This window comes from Papio anubis, chromosome 6, assembly GCF_008728515.1.
Source record: "Papio anubis isolate 15944 chromosome 6, Panubis1.0, whole genome shotgun sequence".
NCBI lineage: Eukaryota > Metazoa > Chordata > Mammalia > Primates > Cercopithecidae > Papio > Papio anubis.
In genome coordinates, this window is record NC_044981.1 from 11358425 (window position 1) to 11370639 (window position 12215).

The following is a 12215-nucleotide window of genomic DNA, read 5'->3' on the forward strand; positions in this document are numbered from 1 at the left end:
GACAGACGGTGTCTACTTCAGAAAGTGAACCTGTCTTATAATCCCAACCCCAAAACATTTAAAACTATTTGGAGGTCTATATTTTGCTAGACTTTTATTCTAAACGAGATAGATAAAAATGGGCTTGTACTGTGTGTTCTTTTGCATTTGTTGCTTCGTATTTGGTTCACATCTTTTCATATCTTTGTGTATCTCCTCTTTATTCTTTTTCACCAGTAGCACAGTATTCCACAGTGTGGACTGCCAAACTGTCATGAGGACCCTACTGATGGACTTTTGGATTGTGTTCATGTTTCCAATATCATGCTCAACTGCATTTCACATAGCCTCAAAAGAAAGAAATCTGTGCTAGGTTGAACTCAAATAGGCGGTGTTGGGCCAAGTAGCTCTTCTGTGCAATTAAGAAAGAAATTACTCAGCAGATAGAAAGTATGACATTGAGGAGGCTAACACTTCTCTAACTGGGTATTCAGGGAATATCCTTAGGGATGTTAACTGAGGTACATAAAGCGTCTTTTCCCTAAGAAATATTTCATTTAATGATGAAATAGACACATCTCTCTGCTAAATCATGCTTGCAGGAACCCAGGAGGCCAGTCCCTGAATCACAGGCCTGCTTAGAAGAAGACACTGCACCGAAGCTCAGCTGATGTTTTCCTATGCTGAAGCAAGCAGTGAGGAACATTGAAAAATGCTCTGACCAGAACCATTCTTTGCTCTGCTATGTCGGGTAGAGCTTTGTTTTTCAATCAGGCTGTTATTCAAATGCTGGAATGGATCCAAATTTGCTTTCCTGAGGAAAAGCCTGCCTTTGCCTACAGCACGCACACACTGCGGGAGGGCGTGGGCTTCTGGCCTCTCCCCGGGCCTGCCGGGCCTGCTGTGCTCCATGAGGTGTGCAAGAGGGATGGCTCCCACCCCTGTCTTCCCCAGACCTGCCTTCCAGTCCAAAGGGTCCCCTCACAGACCCACTGGCTGTACACGGCTCTGCTCAAGCCGCCTTTTCTTCCCCTTACGATCTCCTCATGCTTTTTTTTTTTTTTTTTTTTTTGAGACGCTCTGTCGCCGGGGCTGGAGTGCAGTGGCCCCATCTCGGCTCACTGCAAGCTCCGCCTCCCGGGTTCCCGCCATTCTCCTGCCTTAGCCTCCCGAGTAGCTGGGACTACAGGCGCCCGGCACCTCTCTCGGCTAGTTTTTTGTATTTTTTAGGAGAGATGGGGTTTCACCGTGTTAGCCAGGATGGTCTCGATCTCCTGACCTCGTGATCCACCCACCTCGGCCTCCCAAAGTGCTGGGATTACAGGCCTGAGCCACCGCGCCCGGCCTCCTCATGCTTTTCTATATCTTTCCCGTTTTGCAAGGGCCATACCAGCTTCACTTCTGAGCAGGCTTCCCTGCTTCTTTCTCTGCCTGGTAGCACCCGTCCCTCACGCTCACCCGGTGATCCACTCACTTACTGGCTCACTCACTCGTTCTTCAGCAGATGTCCCTCCAGCACCTCCCATGTGCTAAGAACACAGCAGCGAACAAAACAAACCCACCCACAGAGCCAACGGTTCAGAGGAAGAAACAGACCGTAAGCCGGTATGTCAGTCTGCACTGCGTCGGGTGGTGTTGAGGACAGGTGACGATGGGGAGGGTGACAGAGGTGGCCCCGGGGCCATTTCGCATGGCATGTGGGTGGGGGGGCTGCTGGGTAAGGTGACCTGTGACCCAGAGCTGAATGAGGAAGGGGGCGGAGTCTGGCAGGGATCTCCCAGAAGGTCCTTCCAGGCAGAGGGACTGTCAGTGCAAAAGTCCAGTGTTGGACACTTTCTTGGCCTTTGGGGGAAACATCAAAGAGGCTACTTAGCTCTTTTAACAAAAGACTATTTTTCAGAGCACTTTTAGGTTCACAGCAAAATTGAGAAAAATGTACAGAGATTTCCCATATACCTCCTGCTCCCACACACACACAGGCTCTCCCACTGTTGACCTCCCTCCACAGACTGGCACATTTGCTAACATCAATAAACCTACATTGACACATCATCATGACCCCAAGTCTATAGTTTACAGTAGGGTTTGCACTTGGTGGTGTACATTCTGTGGGTTTGGGTAAATGCACAGTGACACGCGTCTACCACTATCGTATCACGCAGAGGACTTTCACTGCCCTCAAATCTTCCATGCTTCACCTATTCATCCCTCCCTCCCTGCAGTCCCTGGGAACCCCTGCTCTTTTTACTGGTACCATAGGTTTACCTTTTCCAGAACGTTCTAGATACAATAATCATACAATATACAGCTTTGTCAGATTGGCTTCTTTCACTTAGCAACATATTTAGCTATTTTTTAAATGAGATTTTTGTTTTACAAACATATATGTTCTTTGTTCAACTCAAATGTAAGATTTTTTTAGAGTAGTGGGTTGAAGGTTGTAGATAACAGGTGAGAAATCATGATGATGCTTTCTTAGAAGAATTCCTCTCTTTGAGGTACATCAACGTATGCTATGCATCCCTGTGTCCTCCAGCCCTTACCTAAAATTGTAATTGGATTATTAGCCCTAGCCTGCAAATATTCTAATTAAAGTCTGATACTTTTTTTCTTTTTTAAAAAATTCAATGGATACATAGTAGGTGTTTACATTTATGGGTTGTATGAGATATTTTGATACAAGCTTGCAATGTGTAATAATCACATTATATGGGGTCTCCATCACTTCAAACATTTGTCCTCTATGTTACAAAGAATCCAATTACAATATTTTAGTTATTTCTAAATGTACGATTAAATTATTTTCGACTATAATCATCCTGTTGTGCTAGCAAATACTAAGTCTTACTCATTCTTTCTATGATTTGTACCCATTGTTTATCTCCCCTACCCTGCCCCCCATAATCCCCCCACAACACTACCCTTCCCGGCCTCTGGTAATCATCCTTCTACTGTCTGTCTTTATGAGTTCAATTATTTTAATTTTTAGCTCCCACAAGTAAGTGAGAACATGCGAAATTTGTCTTTCTGTGCCTGGCTTATTTCACTTAACATAATGACCTCTAGTTCCATCCATGTTATTGCAAATGGCTGGATCTCATTCTTTTTTATGGGTGAATAGTACTCCACTGTGTATACGTACCACATTTCCTTTATCCATTTATTTGATGATGGACACTTAGGTTTCTTCCAAATCTTGGCACTTGTGAAGAGTGCTGCAATAAACACGGGACTGCAGATATCTCTTTAATATATTGATTTCCTTTATTTTGGGTTTATGTGAGTGGGATTGCTGGATCATATGACAACTCTATTTTTAGGTTTTTGAGGAACCTCCAAACTGTGCTCCACAGTGGTTATACTAATTTACACTCCTACTGAGACTATATCAGGGTTCCCTTTTCTTCACGTTCTCACCAGAATTCGTTATTGCCTGACTTTTGCATAGAAGCCATTTTAACTGGGTGAAATGATACCTCATTGTAGTTTTGATTTGCATCTCTCTGATGATCAACGATGTTGAGCACCTTTTCATATACCTGCTTGCCATTTGTATTTTTTCTTTTGAGAAATAAGACTGATATTCTTTCAGGGCATAAATTAAGAATGCAACCCTCCTCTGCCCATGGCCACATATATCATGCAAGAGCAATCTGGCATAGATACTCCAATTCATTTTTTTAAGAAATGGATTCTCAGTTCTAAACAACATAAACTAATTTCTTTATTTCTAATGCTTGCCTTTGCTTCAGTCAAAAAACCCCAAAACACAATGAAGGAAGAGGCCGATTGAGTAAACCAGCTACTTAAAGCCAACAAAGAAACAGACATCATCAAGCAGTTCTGTCTTTCCAAATCAATTCTTTTGAAATCAAACACCTTCATTAAGTGGTTCTTTGAACTGTTTTGCCATAAAAATAATAATTAAAAAAAACCTCATGAAGAAAATGAAATAACTATGTACAGAATACCTTTGTCACTTTATTTTAAATACAATTGTATGCAATTTGTTAATCTTCATTGTCCTTTATAACTGAACTATATGTGCTTTTGAAAGCTACATAATGAATAACATGTTGTATATAATTGTTAAATGTGTCTATGGTCATCATATAATTTAGACCTGAAGTCCTCAGTAGAAGACGAAGTCCAAGAAGTCAGAACCTCTGTTCCTCTTTTCACTACACCCCAATACCATATGTATATGGGAGAATGGATTTGATTGACTTAAGTTGTATCTGCAGTGCTTCTTGAAGGCATGAAAACTACTGCAAGTGTTCGTAATTACTTGGACCCCCACCCTCCCATAGGTAAGCTCCTTGAAAATAGGAATGTTGTTCGACTGGCTTTCCTGCTGAATCCCCAGCACCTAATATGGTGCCTGGCCCATACAGAGTCCTTAACAGATGTTCAATAAATATTAATAACTACTAAATTATTTTCTGAAATGAGATACAATATCTGAGATGTTTAATTTTACATGTTAACTTGGCTAAGCCAAGGTACCTAGATATTGATCAAACAGTCTTCTGGATGTCACTGTGAAGCAATCTTTTTTAAAAGATTAACATTTAAATCAGTAGGCTTTGAGCAGAACAAACGACCCTCCATAATATAGGTGGACCTCCAATCAGTTGAAGACCTTAATAGAAAAAAGAGCGACCTCTTTTTATTTATTTTTATTTATTATATATGTATATATACATATATATGTGTATATATACACAGAGAGATTTATTTTATGAAGTTGGTATATGTGTCTATATAAATATATAGACACATATACGTATATTTTATATATATATATAAAATACACACACACACACATTCCATTGGTTCTGTTTGTCTGGAGAACTCTAATACACCCACCTTACTCCTTTCCTAACTCAATGAATCAATCAATATATGTCATTAGCCAGAGATCACTCTCACCCATCAAGACCTCACAACTAGTAAAGTCAAACCAGTGATACAAGCCCTGAAGTACACTCTTGGCTTTAACTTCTCCACTCCAGTGGAGTGACAAAGCATTACTTCCTTAACATTTCGATTCTTCTGTGATGCAAAGCACCTGCACGAGGAACAGGTGCAGAGAGGACACTGTACTTGCTAAAGCCATGTCCTGATAGTGTGACAGAAGGCACCAGCTTACTACTGTGCTTTGAGAAGAAAATGCTTCCCATGGTGACGCTAAGCTGCTGATAGTCTCACTTCCTCTAAATATTTCCACTCTTTACAAGTGAAGCTGTGGGTGGGGAATTTCAGAGTCATGGAAACTAGTCAAAGGTTACTAAAGGTTCATGGACACTACTATTTGATAACTGTGTGGTAGCTGCATAGTCCCATATGCTGTAAAAAAAGGTGAACATAAAAAATACATCAATGAGAAGCTTATAGATGAGCACTATATGAAATCTGGTTCTCTTCAGGATCAAGCAAAGTGATGAACCTTCATTGAACCCAATCTGCTGGTCTGGGGAACAATGCTTTTGTAAATTAAGTATTCATATAGAACTTTTCCCCAAGGGTTTATCTGGAGGAGAAGTGACAGTGAGAGTGAAAGCCTTAATTTGCCCACAATCAGCATGGGCTGGCCCAGTCACAAATTGTCTGTCCAGGGAGACTCTTTTTTTCTTTTTGTTTTTATTTTTTAATCTTGAGGAGTCACTTCATCCCTTTCTTCCTCTCCCATTTAAGACCCCTTCCCTCCTTTGATATCCCCTAACTAAACCCTGTTTCTAACTTGAGGCAAAGCTTCACTTCTCTGCTCAAGTAGTTTGTGCATGAAACAGGGATAAATTTGGTGGCCGTTGTGCCTTCCTGAAATCCTAACTCTGAACCATCATTTTTGTCAATGACTTAGCACTGCCAGCTAATAGAAATGATAGATTGTCATACATTCATATAATAGGATACTATCCAGCTGTGAAAATGAATTACCAACATCTCTTGGCATCAACGTGGATAACCCTCAGAAACATCATGTTCACCCTAGAGCAAGTCTTGGAAGAATGCATATATATGATTACATTTACTTACAGTTTCCAAACAGGCAGAAATGGACTATATGCAAATTGCATATATACTTATGCATATATGTCTATGCATACACTTAGACCTAGGAGGTCAATCAAAAAGTAAAGTAAGGGAATGACTAACAAAATTTTAAGACAATAGTTCCTTTTGTGGTAGGTGATATAATTTGGATGTTTGTCCCCTCCAAATCTCATGCTGAAATGTGATCTCCAATGTTAGAGGTGGGGCCTACTAGAAGGTATTGAATCGTGGGGGCGGTTCCCTCAAGAGTGGCTTAGCACCATGCCTTTGATGGTGAGTGAGTTTTCACTCAGTTAATGCACCCAAGATCTGGTTGTTTAAAAGACTCTGGGACTTCTCCCTCCTGTCTCTTTCTCCCTCTCTTGCCATGTCATATGCTGGCTCCTCCTTCACCTTCCACCATGATCGTAACCTTGCTGAGGCCTCACCTGAGGCAGATGCTAGCACCATGCTTTCTGTATACCCTGCAGAACCATAAGCCAATCAATCCTTTTTTCTCTTCCTTCCTTCCTTCTCTCTTTCTTTCTTTCTTTCTTTCTTTCTTTCTCTCTCTCTCTCTCTCTCTTCCTTCCTTCCTTTCTTCCTTCCTTCCTCCCTCCCTCCCTCCCTCCCTCCCTCCCTCCCTCCCTCCCTCCCTTCTTTCTTTCTTTCTTTCTTTCTTTCTTTCTTTCTTTCTTTCTTTCTTTCTTTCTTTCTTTCTTTCTTTCTTTCTTTCTTTTTCTTTTTCTTTTCTTTTTTCTTTTTGAGATAGGGTCTCATACTATCGCCCAGGGTGGAGTGCAGTGGTAAAATCTTGGCTTCCGGGTTCATGCCATTCTCCTGCCTCAGCCTCCCGAGTAGCTGGGACTACAGGTGCCCACCACCATGTTCGGCTTTTTTTTTTTTTTTTTTTTTTGTATTTTTTGTGGAGACAGGGTTTCACCGTGTTAGCCTGTTAGCCAGGATGGTCTCAATCTCCTGACCTTGTGATCTGCCTGCCTTGGCCTCCCAAAGTGCTGGGATTACTGGCGTGAGTCAGTCCCCACTTTTACCCTTAATAAATTATCCAGCTTTGGGTATTTCTTTATAGTGATGCAAAATGGACTAACACAGAAAATTGAAAATTGGTATGATTTTCTCAGTGGCTCCACTGAGAAGTGGAGCATTGCTATAAAGATAACTGAAAATGTGGAAGTGACTTTGGAACAGGGTAAGGGAGAGCCTGGAAGAGTTTAAAGGACTCAGAAAAAGACAGGAAGATGAGGGAAAGTTTGGAACTTCTGAGACTGGTTAAGTGGTTGTGACCAAAATACTGATAGAGATATGGACAGTGAAGTTCAGGCTGATGAGGTCTCAGATGGAAATGAGAAAGTTTTTGGGAACTGGAGTGGGGTCATTCTTATTATGCGCTAACAAAGAACTTGGTTGCACTGTATTCATGCTCTAGGGATCTGTAGAAGTCTGAACTTAAGAGTAAGGACCCAGGGTACCTGGTAGAAGAAATTTCTAAGCAGCAATCCATTCAAGAGGTGACTTGGCTACTTCCAGCAAACTAAATCACATATGGGAGCAAAGAAGAGACTTAACATTGAAACTTATATTTGAAAGGGAAACAGAGTGTAAGAGTTTGGAAAATTTGCAGCCTGGATCTGTGGTAGAGAAAGAATCCAAGTAGGCTGTGAAACAATCACTTGCTAAAGAGATGAGCATGACTAAAAGGAAGCCAATATCCAAGACAAGGGAAAACGGCTTCAAAGGCATTTCAGAAATCTTGAGGACAGCCCCTCCCATCACAGGCCCAGAGGCTTAGGAGAAAAGAATGGCTTCAGGGGCCAGACCTGGGGCCCTACTGCCCTGCTGAACTTCAGACTCTGGCTTCAGCCTCAGCTCAAAGGGGCCCAGGTACAGCTCGGGCCACAGTTCTGGAGGACTCAAGCTGTAAACCTTGGTGATTGCCATGTGGGGTTCAGTCTGCAGATGCTCAGAATGCAAGTGTGAAGAAGGCTTGGTGGCTTCCACCTAGATTCCGGAGGATGTATGGGACAGCCTGGGTGCTCAGGCAGAAGCCTACTTCAGAGGCAGAGGCACCACAGAAAAACTCTACCAGGGAAATGCCAGGGGAAACGTGGGGATAGAGCTCCCACACAGAGTCCCCACCAGGGCACTACCTAGTGGAGCTGCGGAAAGGGGGCTGCCACCCTCTAGAACCCAGAATAGCAGATTCACTGGCAGCTTGCACCCTTTGTCTGGAGAAGCCACAAGCACTCAACGTAAACCCATGAGAGCAGCCATGTGGGCTGCATCCTGCAAAGCTGCAGGGCCAGAGCTGCTCAAGGCCTTAGGAGTCCACTGCTATAACAGTGTGCCCTAAATGTGGGACGTGGAGTCAAAGGAGATTATATTTTGGACCTTTAAGATTTAATGACTACCCTGCTAGGTTTCAGACTTGTGTAGGGCCTCTACACCCTTTCTTTTGGCCAATTTCTCCCTTTTGGAATGGTAATGTTTGCCCAATATCTGCACCATCATTGTATCTTGGAAGTAACTAACTTGTTTTGATTTTAGAGTCTCATAGGTGGACAGATTTGAGTCTTAGATGAGACAGGACTTTGTACTTGATGCTGGAATCAATTCAGACTTTGGGAGACTACTGGGAGAAGATGATTGTATTTTGCAATGTGAGAAGGACATGAGATTTGGGAAACCAGGGGCAGAATGATATGGTTTAAATGTTTGTCCTCTCCAAGTCTCATGTTGAAATGTGATCCCCAATTTTGGAGGTGGGATCTAGTGGAGGTATTGGAGCATGGGGGTGGATCCCTTATGAATGAATTAACACCATCTACTTGGGGATGAGTGAGTTCTCCTTCAGTTAGTTCACATGAGATCCAGTTGTTTAGGCCAAGTGCAGTGGCTTATGCCTGTAATCCCAGCACTTTGGGAGGTGGAAGTGGGTGGATCACTTGAGGTCAGGAGCTCAAGACCAGCCTGGTCAACATGACAAAACTCCATCTCTACTAAAAATACAAAAATTAGCTGGGTGTGGTGGCACGCACTTGTAATCCCACCTACTCAGGAGGCTGAGGCAGGAGAATCACTTGAACCCAGGAGGTGGAGGTTGCAGTGAGCCGAGATTGTACCACTGCACTCCAGCCTGGGCGACAGAGTGAGATTCTGTCTCAAAAACAAAAAAAAAACAAAACAAAAAAACCCTGATTGTTTAAAAGAGTGTGGCACCTCCCACCTTTCTTGCTCCCACTCTTGCCAAGTGATGCTGGCGCCCCTTCATCTTTCGCCATGATGGTAAGCTTGCAGAGGCCTCACCAGAAGCAGACGCCAGAACCACGCTTCTTATACAGCCTGCAGAACCAGGAGCCAATTAAACCTTTTTTCTTTGCAAATTACCCAGCCTCAGGTATTTATAGCCACACAAACATAGACTAACCCAGTGGGCACTGGGGGAGATGGATACAATTGTTTAGGGGCACACAGCAGGCTCTCAGGGTTGGGTAGTGGGGTAACAGGTGGATGTGTATTTATGTTTTTATCCCTATTATTATTTAGAATATAGGGATACCTTATACATACTTTTTTTGTAGTATAAAATGTTACAATATTTTAAAAATTTCTTCAGCTAAATTTATCTAAATGATTCACCCTCATGTATCACTTTTCTTGGAAAGTAGAGGGTTTTGTAGCTGTTTTAAAAAAATTCTCATTCATTGACCTCTAGTTAAGTGAAATACAGACCTTCAGGAACCAGAGCTTCTAATCTGAAGCAAAAGTGAAAAGGAATGCAGATCAGCAAATACCTTCACCTGTCCCCTTGGTTCACATTGCTGAGTTACGTCAGAGTCCCATGGATTCTTACATAGGGTGGAACTACCATACAAGGGAGCTTGCGTTGTACCCATTTTTAAGAGTCTATACTATCCTGCATCACTGCTGGGACATTTGGGAGCCATTGTGGGCAAAGTGAAGTTGTATATTTTGAAGACCAAAAAAGCCAGTGGCTAACAAGGGCAGCTTGGACCGCTGCTTCCTGGGATATCCACAATCCACATAATTCCAGCCCAGTGGCACAGGCCAGGCAGGCCCTGGGTGGAAGGCGCTGGGAGACGCAGACGTGCCCTTGAGGAGCCTGCGTTCTAGTGTGGTTTTCCTAGTCTTCTCTTAGCTAAACCCCATTTTCCAGGGTTTGCCATATTCTGTGTGCTGTCAGAACTGTCAGCAAAGAGTTTTTCTTTAAATTAACTCACTTTTGGGCTGGGTGCGGTGGCTCACACGTGTAATCCCAGTACTTTGGGAGGCTAAAGTGGGCGGGTGACCTGAGGTCAGGAGTTTGAGACCAGCTTGGCCAACATGGCAAAACCCTGTCTCTACTAAAAACACAAAAATTAGCCAGGCGTGGTGGTGGGCACCTGCAATCCCCGCTACTTGGGAGGCTGAGGCAGGAGAATCACTTGAACCTGGGAAGCAGAAGTTGCAGTGAGTCACACTGCACTCTAGCCTGGGTGACAGAGCGAGACTTTGTCTCAAAAATAATAATAATCATAAACTCACTTTTTAAAAAACTTAAATACATTTATATTTTAAAAGAAATGTTTATACCACTCCTACAAAAAAAACCAGGCCATTGTGGTTTAATACAAGGTAATCATAAAAAACAAGTACAGGAAAATAAAGCCATGTTAATAATTTGTAGCTAGCTACCAGTGCCTGTTGATGGCTCCGAGCCTCAGATGGAGTTTCTCTTTGTTAAAACAGTAAGGAGCCAGGAGTTAGAGAGGCTTTAAGATCAGGCTCAATGTGACTTCATGCTTTGTCTATGCATCTTGTGCTACACAAAATTCTCCTATTTGTGTTTCACACTACAGAAATTTTGATCAAATGAGTTGTGAAGGTGACAGACAAGCAGGACAAAGTGAAGGTCATTTGCAGTAGGACACATCTTCGTGCTGTGCGGGTTTGCATGAAGAAACGTTGAGCCTAAGGTGCTCTCCCTGAGCTGTGCCTGTGCCCTTTCTCCAAGCCAAATCCAGAAGAAGAGAAGGGGGATCCTTGAATGGATATGTGGGAAATCAAAACTCAGAGTCTAAGGTCAAATGGAGATGGAGCTGATCATTGGAGAACAGAGTACTAAACTCTTTAAGTACCTACAGCAGGAGGTGGCTGGTGGTCTTAGCTTGGGTTACCCCAGAAGTAGACCCAATGCAGAGTTCGAGGACACGTAGTTTAAGAAATGATCCCAGGAAGCATTGACGGGGAGTGAAGGAGTATACAGGGAAGGAGAGAAGCCATAAAGGGCCCCACCACTGTGGGCAACTGGAGCTTGATCCCATGTAGATTATTCCACTCAGGACTGAGGGAGCTGAAATATTTACAGCCTTTGAGGAGTTCATTTCTGGGAATTTTCGTCTGTCATTTGGGCAATTGCAGTTGGCTCTATGTGACTTGGAGAAAGCTCTCAGGTCATGAGTTAAAGACTCAGGTTGTCAGCAGCCAGCTCAGTCAGTGAGGCCTGGAGGAGGGAGGCAGGACACTGACTACTTCGGACACCCCTTCTCTGCCAGATGCTTAAATGTTTGCTTTCCAATCTAATCCTTACCACAGCCATTCAATATAGCTCTTTCCCCTTATTTACATGTAGAGGAAGAGACACCGGGAATTACATTATTCGACCCGTACAGCCTGTCCTCTCCTACACCTCTGCTTCTATCTTCCTAGTCTCCTACTTCTTCTTCTTCTTCTTCTTTTTTTTTTTTTTTTTTTGAGACAGGATCTCACTCTGTCACCCAAGCTGGAGTGAAGTGGTGCAATCATAGCTCACTGCAGCCTTGACCTCCTGGGCTCAAGCAATCCTCCCACCTTAGCCTCCTGCAAAGCTGGGACTATAGGCACACACCACTGCGCCCAGCTATCTTGTTTAAGTAGTGACATACAAAGTGACAGCCACTAAATAGCTGTTAAATAAATTAACCAATTAACAAGAAATGGTGGAGCGCTAGCTGAACATTGATTTCATATCCTTTCTTTTCCACCAACTCTACTCCCCACATTCTTAGAACGGGAATGTCCTTGAAAGTAACCAAGCTTGGAAGAAAACAGAAACAAAGAAGAAAACTATTTGGCTGATTTCCAGGATTCTGTCATGGACAATTGCTCTTCACACCCAATTCTGGGTGAGAAACCAGCTTCTG

The 12215-nt window shown here is 43.0% G+C and overlaps 1 protein-coding gene and 1 long non-coding RNA gene across 4 annotated transcripts in view; one reads left to right on the plus strand and one right to left on the minus strand.

The window, feature by feature from the left end:
* The window catches only part of NEDD9 (neural precursor cell expressed, developmentally down-regulated 9), a 203930-nt gene that overhangs the window by 190627 nt on the left and 1088 nt on the right, over positions 1-12215 (minus strand). The window lies entirely within an intron of this gene.
* Positions 1228-12215, plus strand: part of LOC110743032 — a 123574-nt gene continuing 112586 nt past the window's right edge. For both annotated transcript variants that reach the window (XR_002521422.2, XR_004184195.1), the window contains exon 1: positions 1228-1584. This is a non-coding gene — a long non-coding RNA (uncharacterized LOC110743032). The remainder of the gene's footprint in view (positions 1585-12215) is intronic.